At 44.4% G+C, this 23,707-nt stretch overlaps 1 long non-coding RNA gene across 1 annotated transcript in view; it reads right to left on the bottom strand.

The window, feature by feature from the left end:
• Window positions 1–2,641: 2,641 nt before the first annotated feature.
• Window positions 2,642–23,707, bottom strand: part of LOC129149192 (uncharacterized) — a 22,206-nt gene continuing 1,140 nt past the window's right edge. Inside the window, exons 2-3 of the long non-coding RNA XR_008556179.1 lie at window positions 3,489–3,613; window positions 2,642–2,688 (exon numbers count right to left, since the gene is read on the bottom strand). This is a non-coding gene — a long non-coding RNA (uncharacterized LOC129149192). The remainder of the gene's footprint in view (window positions 2,689–3,488; window positions 3,614–23,707) is intronic.

Here is a 23,707-nt window from a genome sequence, read left to right as displayed (position 1 = left end):
AGTGTGAACTCTGAGAAAAGAGGTTTGAAAAACAAGACGGAAAGAATGAAATGAGAAGATGGTTGGCTAACAGGCAGGTAGAAATCAAAAGCAAATCATGTAAGAGCAAGAAAGGCTGTAAAGAAACTAATAATGTAGCTGCAGATTTAAAATTGCTTTATGATGGTAAAAAAAAACAAACACAGAACGGAAACTATAGAAAACTGAATTGTTAAGTGTGAAGAACAGATAGTTCTCTGAGAATGCAGGGGAAAGCCCAAAGGAAAAACTGAGGGAGGGAGCACAATAGACATCAAAGGAGAAACCAAACCAATGAAACAAAACAAGAATCAGAGAAGAGAGGAGACAACACTTCTGAGCTGATGAAAACCCTGAGCCTGTAAAGTTAAAAGGTGCGTTTTTACCTAAGTCAAATTAATAAAAAGAAACAAATAATTAGAAATACCATGCAGGATTTTGCCCATTTTTAAGGGTAAAGAAATAAGAAACAATCCACATTTATGAAAATGTATAATTGGAAGAGATTCCATGGAATGTTGGGAAGTGCTTATGTTGGAGGGGAAAAAGCTTCTGTCATAAAACAAACTTGATAAATGCTGAATGAATAATAAAAAAAAAGAACAAAATCTTATACTGAAGCTTTTTGGGTTTTTTTAAAATGTTTGTGTATCTTGTTAAATTAGTGACATTAGCAAGCACAGATTTCCAAATTTATTTGATGATGAACCCCTTTCCCATGTGTGCACTCATTGGAATGTACTTAGGGAACCCCTCTTCTACAGAATTTTGAGAGATCACAGTTTATCCTAAAATTTCAACAATCTGCAGGGGCTATCAGCATGAAGACCACAGAAAGACTTTCCTAATGTCAGAATTTAGAATACAGGCCATGCATGGCTTCACCTTTCAGTGGGGGGAAATGCTCAGAGATGCACTCTTAGCATACAGGAGTAAAACAAAATAAGCAAAACTATAGTAAACAAAAAATCAGTAAGGGGAAGTTGTTGCAATAAAAGACCTGGAAGTGAATGTTAAAAACCTGTTAGCCTCGACATGCTTCCCAGCCTAGCCCCTGCCCAGGAGGCTGACCCTCACAGAACATATTCCTCCAGACCCCCTGGTGGAATTCTGGGCTGGAGACTCAGGGCTGGGAGGAGAGTAAAGTTAGTATTTCCTTCCTGCTCCTTCCCTACGTTAATGACCTCTCTCTGGCAGTGGTGGGGTCCCCAACCACAGCTCTCACCTGGACCCATTCTCCAACACTCCAGCTCTCTCTGGGTTCCAGTCACACTGGTTCCTTCCCTGTCCCTGCAGCTCTGGGAATGGCTTCTGGTTACTGCTAGTAACCCTTCACTTTATCCACATTAATAGCCCTTCACTTTATCCACATTCGATAAGCAGACCCTCATTAAAGTCTCTTTATTTAAACCATCTTGGGTGAATGTTTCTTGCCAGGATCTGACTTACACACTTCTCAATTCTTTTTGTTAAGCTAGATCAACCCTGATACTAAAACCTGACAAATGACACAAAGAAAGACAGAATGGATAAATGAGTCATATACTAGTCTCACTTATATAGATGTAAAGCCCTAATAAAAATATAACCTGATCAAGTCCAAAGTGAATCCAATAGTACAGTAACAGAACACACCATGGGCACACATTCCTGGAGTGCATGGATGATGCTATATGAAAACTGTAGTGAACTGATTAACCACAGCAATAAGTCAAAGGAGAAAAGGAGTATTTTATATGCTGAATTGATGTTTGGTAAATGTCAACAACCATGCCTCTAGTGAACTGGAAATGATAAAAACATATTAATTCTCAAACCCACATCCAATACCAAAAGAGTGAAATGCAAGAAGCATCCCCATTAAATATGGGAACAAGACAAATATCTCTATCTTATATTCAACATTGTTCTAAAGATCCTAGCTAATGAAATTAGACAGAAAAAAGTATTAAAAGAGGAGAACAAACTAATTATGTGGAATATAGCTATCATTTTAGAAAAACTAGGAAAAGAAATACAAAATTATCAAAATAGAAGATTTTTATGAAGTGGTCAGTTATCTAATGATTATTAAAAAGCAGTATATTTTCCACTTCCTAATAACCTGTTAGAAAACATGATTTTAAAAGTGATGTATTAGTCATACACTGTGACATAACAAATAACTTTAGTGGTTTAAAACAAATTTATTATCTCACAATTTCTGTGGGTCAGGAATTGGGTGCGACCTAGCTGAGTTCTCTGTTTCAAGTTTGCTCACGAAGTACAATCAAGTTAGCCGAGGCTGTGGTCTCAGCTGAAGGTTCAAGTGGGAAGCCTACTCACATGGTTGTTGACAGAATTCCACTTTTTGTGGTTGTTGGGCTGAGGGCCTCAGTTCCTTGCCTCAGGGCTTCCCATAAGGCAGCTCACACATGGTAGCTAGTTTCTTCAGAGCAGGCAAGTGAGAGGGTAGAAAGAGGGAGCATTCTAGCAAGACAGAAGTCACAGCCTGCTATCACCTAATCTCAGAAGTAATATCCGATCACTTTTGCCACATTCTATTCATGAGAAGCAAGTCACTAAGTCCATCCCACACATAAGGAGAAGGGACTTCATAAAGTAATAATTACCAGGGATCCTTGGGAGCCATGTCAGAGGCTGCCTACTCAGATGCCATTGCCCCAGTTCCTGAAAAGGAGCACCAAACACTTATATTCATCTGTGAGATAAAGCTTCACTGAAGAACAATAAAAAAACACCTTAAAACAGAAGGGTATGCCATGCTCTTAGATGAAAATATTCAATGTTGCAAAGAAGTGGATTATCACATTAAGCTATAAATTTAATCCAATTCAACTCCCAGAGGGATGTTTAAGCTCTTTTACTTCTTAATTTTTAAAAACACTTCAATATTTAATGTCCTGACCAGCAGTTCAAACACTAAAAGCAAGGCATGTGGGATTTTTTTACCCAGAAAAACAAACAAACAAAAAGCCTAAACATGAAAGCAAACAAACAAAAATTCCCTAAATCCACATATTAAAAATGGCAGGCTTTTATAACAATAATTAAAGTAACAAAAACATAAAAAACTTTGTTTTTAATACATATACATAGTACAAGGCTGAAGCACATTTGACTTTTCTCTCAAGATTTGTATGAAAACACCCCACCGCAGCAACAATTTGGTGGGCATGAATATGTATAGACACACACACACACACACACACACACACACACACACACACACACACACACATTCCCCACCCCATGGAGTAATAAAAAAGGTACCTTCAGTTTATCAATTTGCTTTATTTTTAGGTAAGAGCTTTTCCAGGGAAAAGCCTATGAGTAAGGCTTTAGTGCTGTTGTTTTGTGTGCTCCTGGGACCTGTTGCTTTGAAAAAAGTTTTGGGGGGGGAAAAAAAAGAAAAGTTTGCAGAAAAAATAACAGAAACAAATAAGCCCTTCACTAAACATGCACCTCACCTCCATTCAGCTGAAGCAGGTCTCAGTCCCTATGCTGCAGCAAAAGCAAACTTGGGTCTTCAGGCATAGTAATATGGCAAGAAATGGAACACAAATGGTTTGATCCGATCCTATGCACCTAGGGGCTATAAATGATAAAGTTTTAGTGTTGGTAATGGAGCCTTCATTTTCAGATTTTAAAATGGTGACATGGGGAAAGGAAGAATAAAACTGCCTTTTAAAAATATATATGGGCATTATCCTACTTTGGTTGCTTGCTGAATAACAAAAGTGATTCAATTGCATTGAAGTCAAGGCGAATTTGTTTTTTGTTTTTTTCTGGAATCCTTTGCTTCATGCGTGGCACATTCTTATTGTTTTTTTAAGCTTCAAACCCAGAGGGCTTTTTTATTTCATTTTTGTTGATTTAGAATAAAATAAATAAAATCTAGAGTTCATCTACATGACAGTAGCAAAGAATATTTTTTAAAATAAAGGGGACTTGTCATAATAATTAAAATACCAGTGTAAGATTATCTGATAGGTCAATAGAATAGAATAGAAAGCTCAGTCCAACACAAAAATACTCAGCATATGATAAAATGGCCTTTCAGATCACTAGGAAATAATGAATTATTTTATGATTCATGTTGGGATAGTTGCTTAATTTGTTTTAAATTTATGGTCTTATTGCTTCCCACAAATGAAGATAAAATAAAGAGTTAAATAAATCCTGAGCTGTGTGGCTCAGTGGTTGAGCATCGACCTATGAACCAAGAGGTCACTAGTTTGATTCCTGGTCGGGGAACATGTCTGGGTTGCGGGCTCAATTCCTAGAAGGGGGCATGCAAGATGCAGCCCATCAATGATTCTCTCTCATCATTGATGTTTCCACCTCTCTCTCCCTATCTCTTCCTCTCAGAAATCTATATATATATATTTAAAAGAGTTAAATTAAAAAAATAAAACTACAAAACTTTGTATGAAACCAAAAACAGAGCGCAAATAGCCTCAGCAATCTTGATAAAATAGAACATGGGAGGAATCACAATACCACATATCAAGTTATACTACAAATCCACTGTACTCAAAACGCCCTGATGCTGACAAAAGAACAGGCATATAAATCAATGGAACAGAACAGAGAACCCAGAACCAAGCCATTATGCTCAAATAATATTTGACAAAGGAGGCAAGAGCAGGCAATGGAGTAAAGATAGTCTCTTCAATAAATGGTGCTAGGAAAATTAGACAGGTACATGCAAAAAAAAAAACAAGAAAGAAAAAAAAAAAACTAGACCACCAACTTACAGCATAAACAAGAATAAACTCAAAATGGATAAAAGACTTAAATGTAAGTCTTGAAAACATAAAAATTGTAGAACAACCATAGGCAGTAAAATCTCATACATCTCTCATAGCAATATGTTTACCAATACATCTCCTAGGGCAGTGGTTGGCAAACTCATTAGTCAACAGAGCCAAATGTCAACAGTACAACGATTGAAATTTCTTTTGAGAGCCAAATTTTTTAAACTTAAACTTCTTCTAACGCCACTTCTTCAAAATAGGCTCACCCAGGCAGTGGTCTTTTGTGGAAGAGCCACACTCAAGGGGCCAAAGAACCACATGTGGCTTGCGAGTTTGCCGACCACAGTCCTAGGGCAAAGGAAACTAAGAAGAAAATTTAAAAATGGGACTACATCAAAATAAAAAGATTGCCGACTACAGTCCTAGGGCAAAGGAAACTAAGAAGAAAATTTAAAAATGGGACTACAACAAAATAAAAAGCTTCTGCTCAGCAAAATAAACCTTCAACAGAATGAAAAGGGATCCCACTGAATAGGAGAACATATTTGCCAATGATACATCTGATACGGGGTTATTTCCAAAACATATAAGGAACTCATACAACTTAACAAAAGGAAGATAAACAATCCAATTAAAAAATGGGCAAAGAACCTAAGTAGACACTTCTCAAAAGTGGACATACAGAAGGACAAAAGACATATGAAAAATGCTCAAAGTCACTAATCATCTGAGAGATGCAAATTAAAATGACAATGAGGTACCACCTCACACCTGTCAGAATGGCTATCATTAACAAATCAACAAACAAGTGTTGGCGAGAGGATGTGGAGAAAGTACACTGCTGGTGGGAATGCAGACTGGTGCAGCCACTGTGGAAAACAGTATGGAGTTTCCTCAAAAAATTAAAAATGGAACTGCCATTTGACCCAGTGATCCCACTTCTAGGAATATATCCCAAGAAACCAGAAACACCAATCAGAAAGAATATATGTACCCCTATGTTCATAGCAGCCCTATTTATGGAACAGCCCAAGTGCCCATCAGTAGATGAGTGGATAAACAAGCTGTGGTACTTTTACACAAAGGAATACTATCCTATCTAATAAAAGGGTGATACGCAAATTGACCATCACTCCAATACACAAGATGGCCACCCCATGTGGTAAAAGATGGCCGCCCCCATGTGGACACAAGATGGCCACCACAAGATGGCCTGCAGGGGAGGGCAATTGGGGGGAACCAGGCCTTCAGGGGGGGCGACCAGGCCAGCAGGGGAGGGCAGTTAGAGGCAATCGGGCTGGCAGGGCAGGGCAGTTAGGGGTGACCAGGCTGGCAAGGGAGGGAAGTTAGGGGCGATCAGGCTGGCAGGGGAGGGCAGTTGGGGGCAACCAGGCCAGCAGGGGAGGGCAGTTAGGGGTGACTGGGCCAGCAGGGGAGGGCAGTTAGGGGTGACCAGGCCAGCAAGGGAGGGCAATTAGGGGAGACCGGGCCAGCAGGGGAGGGCAGTTGGGGGTGACCAGGCCTGCAGGGGAGGGCAGTTGGAGGGGACCATGCCCAGATTGTGGGCTCAACCCCCAGTGGGGGGTGTGCAGAAGGCAGTTGATCAATGATTCTCTCTCATCATTGATGTTTCTCTCTTTCCCTCTCCCTTCCTCTCTGAAATCAATAAAAATATATTTTCTTTAAAAATGCAGGAGATTCCAAGATGGCAGTGAATTAAGTGGAAGCTACACTAACTTTCTCCTAGGGCCTAACTGGAATTACAACTAAAATATAGAAAAATCATCCTGAATAACCAACTAAAGACTAGCTGGAGAGAATCCTTATAACCAAGGACATAAAAAGGAGGCCACATTGAAGTGTCCAGATATGAGGGCAGGCCAGGCTCCCACAGGCAGCAGCTGAAGTTCCAGAAGGAGATCTCAGCTGCAGGGGTTTCCCCCTGAAAAATCTGGGGTCTAAACACCAAACCAGGCTCCCCAGACCAGAGCACCAAAATGGGGAAAGGTACCCACATACCATCTGGCTGTGAAAAACAGCAGGGTTTCTATCCACCAGGGAGAGACAGGTGGGCATGCAGGCACCCTCTTAAAGAGCCAACACACAAAATTTCATGTGCAGCCACTCACCTTGGGCTCGGGCAGAAGGAGAGCAGAGTGGACTAGAACTGTGCTGAGGCATGCAGAGGCCATCTTTCTCAGGTAGACTTTTATCACCAAGGCAGTTTTAGCCTGGGGGGAAGCAATTGCCACACTCATTGAAAATCCTCTCACCCCACCCTTTGGAGTTTACACTCTGATGAGGTCTATAACCTGAGGCTCATAAGTGACTGAGACTATCAGCCTGCAGGCAGAGGTGGATCTCTGGGTGCTTTCATACTTTGTCTAATCTGCTTATGGGCCTGGGACTAGGAAAAGCAGACCTTGGTGTGCAGCTTGGTCCTTCCCACATGCCCTCAGCCCCAACACAGGGAGCCACAAGCTGTGGATTGCTGATAGCTCCAAACAAGTTACTCAGGACCAGTCACAAACAGCATCTGCCATTGGCATATACTAGAGACCCTCTGAAGAGGACCAAAACCAATAAACCCAGAGACCAGCTTCAGACAACCACAGAGCCCACAATCCAGGCATGGGCCCTGATCAGGAATCAAACTGTGACCTCCTGGTTCATAGGTTGATATCCTATCTAAGAAAAGAGTAATATGCAAATTGACCATCACTCCAAGACACAAGATGGCTGTCCCCATGTGGTCAAAGATGGTTTCCCCCATGTGAACACAAGATGGCCACCACAAGATGGCCTGCAGGGGAGGGCAGTTGTGGGCAGTTAGGGGTGACCAGGCCAGCAAAGGAGGGCAGTTGGGGGTGACCAGGCTGGCAGAGGAGAGCAGTTGGGGCAGACCAGGCCAGCAAGGGAGGGCAGTTGGGGGTGGGGGAGACCCAGGCCTGCAGGGGAGAGTAGTTGTGGGTGATCAGGCCAGCAGTTAGGGGTGACTGAGCCAGCAGAGGAGGGCAGTTGGGGGAGACCAGGCCTGCAGGGGAGAACAGTTGGGAGGGACCAGGCCTGCAGGGGAGGGCAGTTGGGGGGGGGGACCAGGCCTGCAGAGGAGGACAGTTGGGGATACCAGGACAGCAGGGGAGGGCAGTTGGGGGGACCTAGGCCTGCAGGGGAGGACAGTTGGGGGGGACCAGGCCTGCATGGGAGGACAGTTGGGGCTGGGACCCAGGCCCTCAGGGGAGGGCAGTTGGGGGGGACCAGGCCTGCAGGGGAGGACAGTTGGGGGGGCAGGATTGCAGGGGAGGGCAGTTAGGGATGACCAGGCCAGCAGGGGAGGGCAGTTGGGGGCAACCAGGCCTGCTGGGGAAGATAGTTAGGGGTGGCCAGACTGGCAGGGGAGGGCAGTTAGGAGTGACCAGGCCAGCAGGGCAGGGCAGTTAGGGGCAATCAGGCTGGCCGGGGAGCAGTTAGGCATTGATCAGACTGGCGGGGAAGTGGTTAGGGGGTGATCAGGCTGGCAAGCAGAAGCAGTTAGGGGCAATCAGGCAGAGGCAGGTGAGCAATTTGGAGCCAGCAGTCCTGGATTGTGAGAGGGATGTCCAACAGCCCTCAAGGGGTCCCAGATTGGAGCGGGTGCAGGCTGGGCTGAGGGACAACCCTCCACCATGCACAAATTTCATGCACCAGGCCTCTAGTATATATATATATTAGTACACCCACACACACACACACACACACACACACACACACACACTGATTTGTTATTCCACTTTTTCATTCATTCATCGATTGCTTCTTATATGTAACCTTATCAGAAATTGAACCCAAAACAGCTTCACAAGCAGTATATCCATAGAGAGATATTGGCAGACTCCAAACCCTATTAAGGTGAATTCTGCTTCATGTGATAATTACCTGCACAACAGCCTGCATGCTGTGTTTGTGGTTGAACCTCACTGTCAGTCAGCCTGAGGGTCAAGCTCACGCACATTAGCAATCAAGACTCAATTACAAGAGTAGGGCCCACACAATGTGCATAAAGGACATTATTAGAGCACCAAGGTCTGGTGATCAGAGAGACTGTGCCACTGGGTCCTGCAGGTCACCTACTACATAAGGCCACCCTACCAAGACTGGAAGTCATTGTAGATCTACCTAATATCTATATATGTAAAAGCCTAAGCAACCAAATGACCGAACGACCATTTGACCGGTTGCTATGACGTGCACTGACCATCAGGGGGCAAACGCTCAATGCAGGAGCTGCCCCCTGGTGGTCAGTGTGCTCCCATAGTGGAGGCTCTACTCAGCTGACTGACGGGCGCAAGACACCAGGCTCACAGCTGGCAAGTGCAGCTGTGGCAGCACAAGCCTCTCCTGCCTCTGCAGCAGCACCCTACCGAGCAGCAGCAGTGGCAGGTGCAGCGGGGCTGGGATGAGCAGGAGTGGCACGGTGCCCAGCCCAAGCTCGGGCTCCTCCCTGGTTGCCTGCCACTTCATGCACTACTACATCCCCCGAGGGGTCCCAGATTGCAAGAGGGCACAGGCCAGGCTGAGGAACCCCACTGGTGCATGAATCCATGCACTGGGCCTCTAGTATAGAAATAAACCCAAACAAGCAGCCCAAATGGGAAGAAAAAGAAACCCCAAATGAAAGAACAAGTAAATTCTCCGGAAGAGCTAAATGAAATGGAGATAAGCAATTTATCACATAGAGTTCAGAGTAATAATTAAAAGGATGTTCAAAAGCATGAAAAAATATATAGAAACTATGAAAAACATGCATTTGGAAATGAAGAATGACATAGCAGAAATATGGACTACACTGGAAAGAATAAACAGCAGATTAGAGGAAACCAAGGATCAAATCAGTGAATTAGAAGACAGCATTGAAAACAATCACTCAATCAGAGAACCAAAAAGTAAAAACAATGAAAAACCAGGACAGTTTAAGGGTGATGTGAGACAACATGGAACATGACAATATCTGCATCATAGGAGTAACAGAAGGAGAAGAAAGTGAACAAAGGTGAGAGAAACTGTTTGAATAAATAATGGCAGAAAACTTTCCTAATCTGGTGAAGGAAAAAGTTATGCAAGTTCAAGAAGTACTGAGAAGAACCCAAAGAAGCCCATGCTCAGCAAGAAGAACCCAAAGAAGCCCATGTCCAGACACATCATAAATAAAATGCCAAAAATTAAAGACAAAAGGAGAATCTTAAAAGCAGCACAAGAAAAGCAATTTGTTACCCCCAAAGAGCTCCCATGAAGCTGTCAGCGGATTTCTCAACAGAAACTCCATAGGCCAGAAGGGAATGGCATAAAGTATTCAAAGTAATGAAAGCAAGGATCTGAAACCAAGACTACTCTATTTAGCAAGGCTTTCATAAATACATGGTGAAATAAAGAGCTTCCCAGACCAAAAAAAAAAAAAAAGGGGGAGTAAAGGAGTTTTATTACCACCAAACCAGCATTGCAAGACATATTAAAGGGACTGTTGTAATAAGAAGAAATAGAGAGAGAGAGAAACATAGGCATAAAGAATAAAAATGATCTATTAAGCTGTAAAAACAGAGGTCTCTCTTACCCTTTGGGGCAGCATGGATGGACCTGGAGACTATTATGCTAAGTAAAATAAGCCAATCTGAGAAAGATAAATATCAAATGATCTCACTTATTTGTGGAATCTAATGAACAAAATGAATTGACCAACAAAGTAAGACCTAAAGCAGGGAGGCATGGAACAGACTAACATACTTCAGTGTGGGGATTGGGGGTACTAGAAGAGATAAACCAAAAAACTTATATACTTATATACATAGCCCATGGACACAGGCACTAGAGGGGAAAAGACCTGGAGGGGTGGGTAGGGCCTTGGAGGAGGAGGATAAGGGGGGGGGGTGTGGAATGGGAGATATCTGTAATACTACCAACAATAAAAAATATGTATCTAAATTTTTTTAAAAAAATTTTAAAGAATAAAAATGGCACTAAATAAGTACCTAAGAATAATAATCTTAAATGTAAATGGATTAACTACTCTAATCAAAAGACAAAGGGTAGCTGAATGGATAAGAAAACATTATATATAGATAGATAGATGATAGATAGATAGATAGATAGATAGATAGATAGATAGATGATAGATAGATGATAGATAGATAGATAGATAGATAGATAGATAGATAGATAGATAGATATAGATAGATAGATACACACACACTATCTGCAAGAGAACCAACTCAGAACAAAAGACTCACACAGGATGAAAGTGAAGGGATGGAAAAAAATTTTCCATGTAATTGGAAATGAAAAAAAGCAGGGGTAGCAATACTTACATCTGACAAAATAGACTTCTAAGCAAAGGGCATAACAAGAGATAAAGAAGGTCACTACATAATACTAAAGGGATTGATCCAACAAAAGGCTATAACCCTGATATACATATATGTACTCAATATTGGAGCACATAAATATATTTTAAAAAACTATTTGAGGACTTTAAGATGGAGATCAATAGCAATATAGTCATAGTAGGGGACTTCAACGCCCCACTGACTTCATTGGATAGATCTTCCAGACAAAAAAATCAACAAGGAAACAGTTATTCTAAATGACACACTAGATCAGATGGATTTAATAGACATTTACAGAATATTTTGCCCTAAAGTTGCAGAATATACATTCTTCTCAAGTGCGTGTGGAACATGCTTAAAAACAGACCACATGTTAGGACACAAAACAAGTATCTACAAATTCAAGAAGATTGAAATAATATCAAGCATCTTCTCAGAACACAATGGCATGAAACTAGAAATCTGCAATAAAAACACTTAGAAACATTGGAGACTAAATAGCATGTTATTAAACAATAAATGGGTTACTAATGAGATCAAGAAAGAAATGTAAAACTTCCTGGAAACAAATGAAAACAGTCTTGACACAACAGAAGCAGTTCTGAGGGGGAAGTTCATAGCACTACAGGCCTACATCAAGAAATAAGAAAAATCTCTAATAAACTATCTAACCCTGCTATAAAAGAATTAGAAAGAGAACAAGGAAAGCCCAGAGTAAGTAGAAAGAAGGAAATAATAAAGATCAGGGCAGAAATAAATGACATAGAGACCAAAAAAATCAATGAAACCACGAGTTGGTTCTTTGAAAAGATAAACAAGACTGATGAACCAAAAGCCAGACTCATCAAGAAACAGAGAGAGGACCCAAATAAATAAAATAAGAAACAAAAAGAGGTGAAGTAACAAATGATACCACAGAATTACAAAAGATTGTAAGAAAATATTACAAACAACTATATGACAACAAATTGGACAACCTGGGCAAAATGGACAAATTCCTAGAAACATATAATCTTCCAAAACTGAATCAGGAAGAATTAGACTATCCGAATAAACCAATAACAACTAATGAAATCGAAGCAGTAATAAAATAAAATAAAAACTCCCAGCAAACAAAAGTCCTGGACCAGATGGTTTCACAGGGGAGTTTTATGAAACATTCTAAGAAGAACTAACACCTATCCTCAAACTATTCCCAAAAATTTCAAGAAAAGAAATATTTCCAAGCTTTTTTTTTTTTTATGAAGCCAGCATTATCCTAATTCTAAAACCAGATAAAGAAACTATAAATAAAATTACAGGACAATATCCCTGATGAACATAGATGCCAAAGTCCTCAACAAAATATTAGCAAATATTAATGAATTAAAAAGATTATTCACCATGACCAAGTGGAATTTATCCCAAGGATGCAAGGCTGGTACAATATTTGCAAATCAATAACTATGATACATCACATAAACAAAATGAAATATGAAAACCATATGATCATACCAATAGATGCAGAAAAAGCATTCAACAAAATCCAGCACCCATTTTTGATAAAAATTCTCAGCAAAATGGGAATAGAGGGATCATACCTCACGCCCATATATGATTACCCTACAGCTAACATCAGACTCAATGCAACATCAGACTCTCATAGCAATTTGACAATGGGCAAAAACTACAAGCATTTCCCTTGAGAACATGAACGAGGGAGAAACCAAGATGGCGGCATAAGGTATACACCTGTATGTGCTGCCTCTCACAACCACACCAAAACTACAACTAAAAGTCAAAACGACTAGCACCCAGAACCATGGGAAAGCTGGCAGAGTAGAAGTTCTACAACTAGAAGGAAAGAAAAAAGCTCATTGAGACTGTGTAGGAGGTGCAGAGGCACGGAAAAGCAGAGGTAAGGAGGTGCGCAAATCGGGCTGGTGACTGGGTGCGCTGTTTTTTTTCAATTGGAGGGGAGATACAAGCTACTGACTGCTCTGAACTCCAGTTTCCAGCGAGACTCTGGGGAACCAGACTCCTACGGGGAGAAACTGGACTGTCTGGCATTGGGTCGGAAAGTGAGGGTGGCTTTCTCGCAGACGGGCACGCAGGAATCATTGTTTACTGCACTGGGGTGCGGGACGCAGGGACACGGAGACACAGAGACAGCTGACTGGCAGCCATCGCTGTTTGCCACGCCCTAGTGATTCCCTGAGACCCTGCCCCATCCAATTTACAAACCCACCCGAGCTATGTGCAGCAGCTTTTGCATATGAATGGCCTGCCCTTTTGCAGCTTAACCTAACAAACTGCAGCTGAGTTAGACAGCTCCAAAACTTCCAAACCCCAAACAAAGATGAGAAATCTTCAGATCTCGCTGTAGCTCCTGCTGGGTGGCCTCAGACAGTAGCTGACTTGCACCTCCTTGGAGATCCAGGAGCCAGTGTACCTAGTGGTCAGTGTGAGATGACACCAGATTTCAACTCCTCACATACATAAGTGACACACTCAAGAGGCAGACTCAGTAAGCACCAAAGCCCCACTGAAGCAAGTCCTGCCCCATAAGGGTGTCTCCAGCATAGCAGTTCTTCCATTGTAGACACAGCTGATCCTCACAGCCAATTGGCCTGGAGGTCAATTCCTCCCAGTGTACCAAAAGCAATCAAGGCTTAACTACAACAAGACTGTGCACCCAGCCCACAAAGGGGTGCACCAAGAGTGTCCACCTCAGGTGATTGGGGAGGCTGAGCCACTGGGCCCTATACGTCACCTACCACACAAAGCCACTCCATCAACACAGAAAGCAGCCAAAATGCGGAGACAAAGAAACATGTCACGAATGAAAGAAATGGAGGAAAGCAAACTACTGGATATAAAGTTCAAAACCACGGTTATAAGGTTACTCAAGAATCTTCTAGAAACCACCAAGAAACTTAGTGAGACCTCCGAGGAGCTTAGTGAGAATGCCAAAAAAATGGAAAAGGACCAGTCAGAAATTAATCATACACTGTCTGAAATAAAGAATAATATACAGAAATCCAACAGTAGACTAGAGGACCCCAAGAATCAAACCAAAGATTTGAAATATGAGGAAGCAAAAAACACCCAATCAGAAAAACAAAAAGAAAAAAGAATCCAAAAATTTGAAGATAGTGTAAGGAGCCTCTGGGACAACTTCAAGCGTACCAACATCCGATTTATGGGGGTGCCAGAAGAAGAGAGAGAGCAAGATATTGAAAACATATTTGAAGAAATAATGACAGAAAACTTCCTCTACCTGGTGAAAGAAATAGACTTACAAGTCCAGGAAGCTCACAGAATCCCAAACAAAAGGAATCCAAAGAGGACCACGCCAAGACACATCATAATTAAAATGCCAAGGGCAGAAGACAAAGAGAGAATCTTACAAGCAGCAAGAGAAAAAGAGTTAGTTACCTACAAGGGAGTACCCATACGATTGTCAGCTGATTTCTCAACAGAAACTATGCAGGCCAGAAGGGAGTGGCAAGAAATATTCATAGTGATGAACAGCAAGAACCTACAACCAACATTACTCTACCCAGCAAAGCTATCATTTAGAATTGAAGGTCAGATAAAGTGCTTCACAGACAAGAAAAAGCTAAAGGAGTTCATTACCACCAAACCAGGATTATATGAAATGCTGAAAGGTATTCTGTAAGAAGAGGAAGAAGAAGAAAAAGGTAAAGATAAAAATTATGAACAACAAAGTGACAACAAATACATATCTATCAACAAGTGAATCTAAAAATCAAGTCAATAAAAAAATCTGATGAACAGAATAAACTGGTGAATATAATAGAATCAGGGGCATAGAAAGGGAGTGGACTGACAATTCTCGGGGGGAAGGGGGCGTGAGGGGTGCGGGAAGAGATTGGACAAAAATCTTACACCTATGGATGAAGGACAGTGGCGGGGGATAAGGCATGGGGTGGGGGGGGGGTGGAATCAGGTGGAGAGGATCTATGGGGGGAAAAAAGAGGAACATCTATAATAATCTGAACAATAAAGATTTATTTTTTAAAAAAGAACATGAACAAGACAGGGATGTCCGCTTTCATTAATCTTATTCAACATAGTACTGGAAGTCCTAGCCACAGTGAAAAAAAGAAAAAAGAAAAGCCATCAAAATTGGAAAGGAGGAAGTGAAACTGTCATTATTTTCAGATGACAGGACATTGTACCTAGAAAACTCTAAAGACTCCACCAAAAAACTACTTGATTTAATTAATGAATTCAGTAAAGTAACAGGATACAAAATTAACAACCAGAAATAGATGGCATTTTTATACACCAATAATGAACTCTCAGGAAGAGAAACTATTCCATTTACCATTGCAACAACAATAAAAAAGATATCTTGGACAAGGATGTAAAAGGCCTGTACTCAGAAAACTACAAGACATTGAAAAAAAAAATAGAGGATGGTACAAACAAATGGAAGGATAGACTGTGGATTGGATCATTAAAATGTCCATACTACCCAAAGTAATCTATAGATTCAACACAACTCTTATTAAAATACCAATGGCATATTTCACAGATCTAAAGCAAATACTACAAGAATGTATATGGAATCAAAAAAGACCTGAATAGCCACAGCAATCTTGACAAAGAAGAACAAAGTCGGAAGGATCACAATACCAGATATCAAATTATACTACAAAACCATTGTAATCAAAACAGCCTGGCACTGGCTCAAGAACAGGCATATAGATCAATAGATAGAACAGAAAACCCAGAAATGGCCCAAGCCATTACACTCAATTAATATTTGACAAAGGAGGCAAGAGCATTCAATGGAGTAAAGACAGCCTCTTCAATAAATGGTGTTGGGAGAACTAGACAGGTACATGCAAAAACCGGAAAACTAGACCACCAACTTACACCATACACAAGACTAAACTCAAAATGGATAAAAGACTTAAATGTAAGTCATGAAACCATAAAAATCCTAGAAGAAATCACAGGCAGCAAAATCTCAGACATCTCTCATAGTAGTATGTTTACAGATACATCTCCTAGGGCAAGGGAAACTAAAACAAAAATAAATAAATGGTACTGCATAAAAATAAAAAACTTCTGCCCAGCAAAATAAACCTTCAAAAAAATGAAAATGAAAAGGGATCCCACTGTATGAGAGAACATATTTGCCAATGACACAGGGGTTAATTTCCAAAATATATAAAGAACTCATACAACTTAACAAAAGGAAAACAATCCAATTAAAAAATGGGCACAGAACTAAGTAGCCACTTCTCCAAAGAGAACATACAGATGGCCAAGAGACATATTTAAAAATGCTCAAAGTCACTAATCATCAGAGAGATGCAAATTAAAAGGACAATGAGGTATCACCTCATACCTGCCAGAATGACTATCATCAACAAATCAACAACAACAAGTGTTGGCAAGGATGTGGAGAAAAGGGAACTCTAGTACACTCTGGTGGGAATGCAGACTGGTGTAGCCACTGTGGAAAACAGTATGGAGTTTCCTCAAAAAATTAAAAATGGAACTCCCATTTGACCCAGTAATACCACTTCTAGGAATATATCCTAAGAATCCCGAAACACCAATCAGAAATGTATGCATCCCTATGTTCATGGTAGCGCTATTTACAATAGCTAAACTCTGGAAACAGCCCAAGTGCCCATCAGTAGATGAGTGGATAAAAACGCTGTGGTGTATACAGTGGCTCAAGAAAAACAGAGAAAAAAAAGTAAATCACTTTCACTGTCTACAGCTGTTCTCTCTTCACACTATTAAGTGTACTGAACTGATCGTGTAAACCAGTCCTCTCTAGCCCTCCAGTTTAAAGGCTAAGGGGGCAGAATGGGCACAGATTAACAGAGGGGAAGGCCAGTCAGTCAGCCATTGGGAGCAGAGAAGCAGGTGCTAATAATAGACCTACTCTTGTGCAAATATGAATTTAGAAAGGGCACATGGGAGTGGGGGGAGCTGTGGTACATTTACACACAGGAATACCATGCAGCTGTACAAAAGAAGGATCTCTTACCTTTTGAGACAGCATGGAGGGACCCGGAGACTATTATGCTAAGCAAACTAAGCCAGTCAGAGAAAGACAAGTACCACATGATCTCACTTATATGTGGACTCTAATGAACAAAACAAAGTGACAAAATAGAACTAGAGATATGGAAGCATGCAATAGACTAACGAATCTCAGAGGGAAGGAGTGGATAGGAAGAGATTAACCAAAAAATGCATATGCATACATGCATAAACCATGGACACAGACAATAGTGAGGTGAAGGCCTGGAAAGGGGGTGGAAGCTATGTCACCTCATTTAAATCCTTATAGTTGTTCCCATTTTGCAGAAAGAAAAAAGGCACGGTGAGTCACACAGATCACAAATAATGGGTGGAACCAAACCCAGGCCCTCTGAGACTCCTATGTAGCATAGGTAGACATGAAGATTACAGCATCATTTATAAGAGCAAAGAAAGTAAAATGAAATCAAAGGGAGGCTTTAATTATATTATGATTATCCACATAACTCAGTCATTTAAAATCTTGTCGAAAAAAAATAGTTTTCGGTGTAGCCAGTTGCTGGCATAGGCAGAACTTCAAGGAGCTTCCAGTCAGAAGGTGCCAGCAGCTGTGATGTTCCATTTCTTCAGCTGGGCGGTAGTTCCACAGGTGTATTCATTTTGGAATCGTTCATCAAGCTGTACACTTTGTGCACTTTCTATACGTATGTTACAGTAGAACTTTAAGGCCCTGGTCAGGTAGCTCAGTTGGTTAGAGCATCATCCCAATATACCAAGGTTTTGGATTCAACCCCCGGTCAGGGCACATATAGGAATCAACCAATGAATGCATAAACAAGTGAAACAATAAATCAATGTTTCTCTCTCTCTCTCTCTCTCTCTCTCTCTCTCTCTCTCTCTCTCTCTTCAATAAATACAATTTTTAAAAATAAGTTATTTTTTTTAATTTAAGTTGCCAGATGTTTCTTCTGGAATCAAAGAAGCCCCTGGAGCCCCTCTTGGTCCTGCAAACATAGGTTGTAGCCACCAACCGCTCCATGGGGCGTTTGCTACCAACCTCCCATGGTCAGAGAAAGTCTGTCCTTCCTGCCACAGGAAGGAAGTGGCTGGAGTCCTTCATAGAGAGAAATAAGGCAACCCCACCACTGCACCTTCCCATCTCAATCATTGGGTCAAGATGTCCCCATTTAGACTTGCGTTTCTCCTGCCAGAGTGAAAACTGAAGATCTGGCTGTTGGCTTGTATCCAGGCCCAGTCCTAGAGAAGATGAGGTTTCAGTAGGAGAGGAGCTGAGGCTGGAGCCTTGCCTGAGCCAGTTCCCCACCGCCCAGGCAATGGGAACAAAAATGAAGGGGAACAAAATCTTGAGTACCTCCTCATCTGGGTAGGCAGGCACTCCTGTGATCAATATGAATACCAGAAAGAAAAGTGGGTCATGACAGTTACCCTTTCTAAATTTCCTATCATTGATGTATTTCATTTGTAATCTGAATTGAAAAGCTATTTAAAGCTGTGGTCCCTTCCTCTTCCAGCCCCTAGGTGGGCAAAACTGAACTCGTAGAGGATTCCTGGAGGTGGGGTCACTTACACTGAAGTACAGGAAAGAACCTTATTTTGTCTGTCCTATGGCATACAATAGGAGCTAATCCATACCCATGACCCTCATCTTATTTCACCCAGAACTACGTCAGTGTCAGGCATGGCCGTCAGCACACGTCTGTCAGCACTGGCCCTGAAGGCCACACTCCTCCTATCACCTACCTCTACCCTTGACCAGACCACCTGCCTCCCTCACCACAGGGAAAGAAGCAAACTGCAGGTGTCCCACAGAAAGCGGAGAGCAAGCCACCTCACAAAGGTGACACCAGGAAAGTCACAGACAGAGACAGACAGATGGACAGAGACTGAGGAAGATAGAAATGTCTCAGAGAGGTCACGAAGAGGCAGCACATTGTCTTCGCCTCCACTCAGGACTCCTCACGCTGTTCCTTCTGTTCATTTGTATCAACCTCACTAGCCTACAAGCTCTTTGGGGACCAGACAGGTTTGCTTCTCTCTGTAACCCCTGTAGCCAGCCAGGTGCCCAGGGAACATGATGACAGGGGAAGTGAGTGGATAAGTAAAGGGATAATTGGGAGAAACATTAGCAAATGGAATAAGAGAGATGTGGAAGAACTGAGACTGTGAGACCCAGAAGCAGAGTGAGACAGACAGAAAAAATGATGGATGGATGGATGGATGGATGGATGGATGGATGGATGGACTGAAAACAGAAACAAACAAAAAATCTAGAGATCCAGAAAGAAAGAAGGAAGTTAAATACAGAGGCAGGAAAACAGAAGCAGAGAGGGGAAGGAGAGAAGGAAGAGCCTTCCTTAGAACCAGAGGGTTTCCACCTCAGTTTCCCTGCTAGTTCTCCAGGATCAGCCCAGCTGCAGCCTAAGGGACTGAGCATCCTCACTGCTCTTACCAGCACACTCCTTTGGGCAGGGGACTGTTACCTCCTTCTCCCCACTGCACAGGGGCTGAGCTCCACCCCCCCACTTAGACACAAGGGGCTCTCCCACCCAGGAGACCCCAGGCCACAGACTGGACCTCCTCCAAGGAAGGCCCCGGGGCAGCGGGGATGAGAATGAGTTTTCCCCTCCTCCACCTGGCAATGGTGACCCCTCCCCTGATCTATCAGCTCCCAGGGGCTGGCGGGGGTGGGGATGGGAACAAGGAATGCACCGTTAAGCAGGCCCCAAGGCCAGGGCAGCCTGTTGAGAGGAGGAGAAAGTCAGGAAGGGGAGAAGCTGGCTAGGCTGGGGGCTGAGGAGGCACTTCCTGACTCCAGAGCCTTGCCTTGATGCCAAGACTGTTCTGTTAGGGCCAGTATTTCCAATTCCCCAAGAACCATGGGGGAGGGGCCCAGAGAGGCCCTTGCTGGGAGGAAAAACTGAGTGGGAGATGGCCAGAGCCACCAAATTCCCATGAGTCCTAGAGAAGGGTGGGTTCCTTCCCTTCCCCTCTCACCCCATCTGTCTCTGACCTCACCTCCCCCACTTCCTGGCTTCTCTGAAGTTCCAACACTAAAGAAAGATGCTTCCAAGCCAAAGGTCCCCAGCCCCCTCCATGCCCCTGCCCCCGCTGCCTGGGCTCTACGGACTGAAGCACGCCCCCCCCCCCCCGCCTCCCCCACCATTGCACTAGATGTGGCTGCAGGGGAAGGGTGGGCTCAGGGCCCAGCTGGCAGTGGTCACTCGGTGGTCCTCTCCCTGCCGAGGCAGCAAATTCTGTGCCAGCTGCCAGACCTCACTCAGCACTTCCTCCAGCCCACTTTCCAGAGAGGCTGGGGCTTCCACTCCCAATTCAGCACAAAAACCATCCACGGCTCTTCCTGGGCTGCCCACCCAGGTGCCAGGGCCTGGGCTCAGCAGTTGGGGATCATGGGAGGAGGAGGATACCCAGCTCCGCCCAATGTGAGAGACAGGGCAGGAGCACCAGAGTCTGCCTTACCCCTTCCCAACCACAGAAACACTCTGACCCACAGTGGGTCTGGTTTTCCTCTGCAGAGCAGTGAGGCACGTCATGGCTCCCATCCCTTCTCTGATCCTCAAACTCTCTGCTGGTCTTGTTCCCCCACAGCTTTTTCAGAGCCTGGGAAATCTTCCACCAAGGGCAAGAGACACTGACCACTCCATTGGAGCTTCAGCAACAGACAGCCCAGGCTAGAGCTGAGCACACAGTAGGTGCTTAAAAGTCATGCATAGTCAACAAGCTTTTTCAGCCCTGTATCACCGTCTCTTCAAGGTCCCTTGAGACCAGTTTCTAGTGCCAGGGACTGGCAGCAAGCCTTAACCACATGCCTGGGTCTTAAAACTGTGGGTGTGAATCCTGGCCTGTGGGGGCAGGCCTCCAGAGGAGCTGCCTGCCTGCTCCACCTCCAGACAGCTCAGGACCAGCCCAACCTGGGGACTCAAAGCCCTCATTTGACCCAAGCCCTGTACCCTCTACAGCCTGTCCAGGTCTTTCTCAGTTCCCCATTGTGCAGGCCTCAATCGATTGGTGCTGGGACACCTCCAGCCACTGAGGTAAGGTGTTGCCCTTTGTGGAGAGGTAGAATCACAAAGGCTCCCCTGGGCTCACGGAGATGCTGGGCCCTGTCAGCCACAGAGCCCTGGGGAAACCCAACTGAAGGTTCATACTGGGCAAGGAAGGATGCTGACGACAGGTAAAAACAGGAAAGAGACAGGGAAAACGGCAGGGGGGGAGGGCACCCTTGAGAGATGAGCCCCTTCCTTCTCTCACAGTCCAGAGAAAAGAAAGAAAATAGTGGCCACATGGCTGGCACTATGCTGGGTACTTTTCATAATCTTCTCATTTATTTTCCCAATATACCACAAGAAAGGTATTACCCCCAGGCTATAGAGGAAGACTCTGAAGCTCTGGCAGCTTCATTGGTTTCCCAGGACAGAGGCCTGGCTAGGCCAAGACCCTAGCTCCGTCCTCCTGGGGACCCCAAGTCTTCAGTCTCAGCAAGGGGCTGGCAGGGCCGCAGCTCCGGCCTTGGGAGACTGTGCAGAGGCCCAAGCTGTGTTCAGAGCAGTTTATTCAAACAGAGCCTAACAGGAAACTTGGCTTCTCTGACTCATTCTGATTCGACCTTATTAAGAAAAAAGAAAGAGGAGCAGGAGCCAGCACAGGGTAGGGTTTCGTGCCAAGAGCTGGCTCAGAGTTAGAGGCCTGCTGAGCACAATGGCCCATGCCCTGATCTCCCCACTGCTGGAAAGCCCTGAGGCAGCCCCTGCCTCCTGCCTGGTTTGCGAAGAGTTCTGCCTTCTCTCCTCTAGGCCAGTGAGGCTTCCCTACCTCCGTACTCCCTCCATTCCTCCTCTTCCCTTCCCCTCCTGCCTGGGGGTACTCTGAGGCCTCTTTCCACTTCACCTCCTCCTCCTCTTCTGGAGCTGCTGCCCATCTGGCTGGCAGGAGGGCCCTACAAGACCCCAGGGATTCCAAGCAGCTGAGGCCAGCACTGCAGGGGGCAGGCAGGAGGGAGGGTAGGCTTAACCCTCCAAGTCCCAGTGATCCTCTGTAAGCTGGTTTTGCATCTGGCTTGGTGTCCTGAGCCAAACCAGTTGCTTCTTGCAGGAGTCCTGTCAGGAGTCTGAAACCAAACCCCACACTGCAGAGCTAAGGGACCAGTATTGAATGGCTGCTGGCTAGGTCATGAGCATTTAAACGGTAGACGGATACTCCGAGTCACCTGAACCAGCTCATCCTAAAGCACAGGGTGATGGGTGAACAAATGCTGGCAGGGGAGCAAGGGTTCAGGATCGCTGAGGAATGTCCATTCTGGCTGTCTCCTCCACGGTGGACTCCAGGAGTTCCCAAAGTAGAAGGACAATCTGCAGTGGCCAGGGTAAAGGCAGGGTCTTCCTACCTGATTTATAAGCACCAGAGGGGGATTTCTGCTCTCCAGTTCCCAGGGGCAGGATTGGAAGGCAGAAGGCAGTCCAGGGGAGACATTCAGAATTTGATTTCTTAGACACCAAAGTGTTCAAACAGGACTAGGCCCATTCTCCTGCATCTTCCATGATGCCATTCTATGTTATAGCACACGATTCTCCAAGCGTCCCCTGTCCCACAGCAGACAGCCCTGGGTCTCATTTTATCCACTCAGGATATGTCCAGGCTATGTTGACTCAAGAGATACAGAATAGAAACCATATCTAATGTGTAGGAAGTCAATGTCTCTTATGATTTCACAAGTTCTATTCAAAACAGGGGTATAGGCCCATTCTATAGACCAGGAGGGTAAGAAAGAAAAAGCTGAGCTCCAACCCCTTTGTGTTCAGGCCGCAGGCACCCTGAATTAGAGGGTGGTCCAGCTAGGCTTCAGCATCTCCCCAAGAAGGCCCATCAACAAGGAGGGTGTCTCGTAGCTTTGGGGAAGGGAATGGGAGCCCAGGGATCCTAGTGAGCGGCTGGAGTTAACAGGAGTCAGGGGCTCTTCAAGCCCACACAAGAAGCAGTAAGTTGGAGAGGAGGGAGTCTGGTCCAAAGCAGAAAGAAATGGCCCTTCAGCCCTGTTCTGCCTGCCTGGGCCCCACTTGCCAGGCCCGTGTCCCCAGAGCCCCCTCCTCCTCCAGGCTCCATTCCCTTCCTAGGAGGCAGGTCTGTGGCTTGGCTGGGAGCTCCAGGGACTGAGGGAGCACAGCAGCTGTGGGACGGGCCACATAGCTAAAAGCCGGCGGGCCATAGGGCCCTGCGGAGGAGACCCCAGCAGGCAGACCAGGCTGTCCAAAACCTCCCAGCACTCCGGCCTGTTGCTTATTCATTCAGAGTGGGAAAGCGCCAGCCCGAGGCCGGCCAGTGCCGGGCTGCCCGCGTCAGGCCCCCCAGGCGGCCCTGCCCGGTGCCCCGCAGAGAGCCTCGCGCAGCCTGGGGCACCGCCCCTGCCCTGCCCTGACCCCTTGGCCTCGAAATGCTGTCATCGGAGGAGCCGTCCCGCTCGGACCAAGGCCAGGATGGACAAAGCTAGAGCGGCGGCCGGCAAGGAGCCATCCCGTCCTCGAG

This window comes from Eptesicus fuscus, chromosome 5, assembly GCF_027574615.1.
Source record: "Eptesicus fuscus isolate TK198812 chromosome 5, DD_ASM_mEF_20220401, whole genome shotgun sequence".
In the NCBI taxonomy this organism is placed as follows: Eukaryota; Metazoa; Chordata; class Mammalia; order Chiroptera; family Vespertilionidae; genus Eptesicus; species Eptesicus fuscus.
The sequence above is the reverse complement of the archived record's forward strand: the minus strand, read 5'-3'. Positions and strand labels throughout refer to the sequence as shown.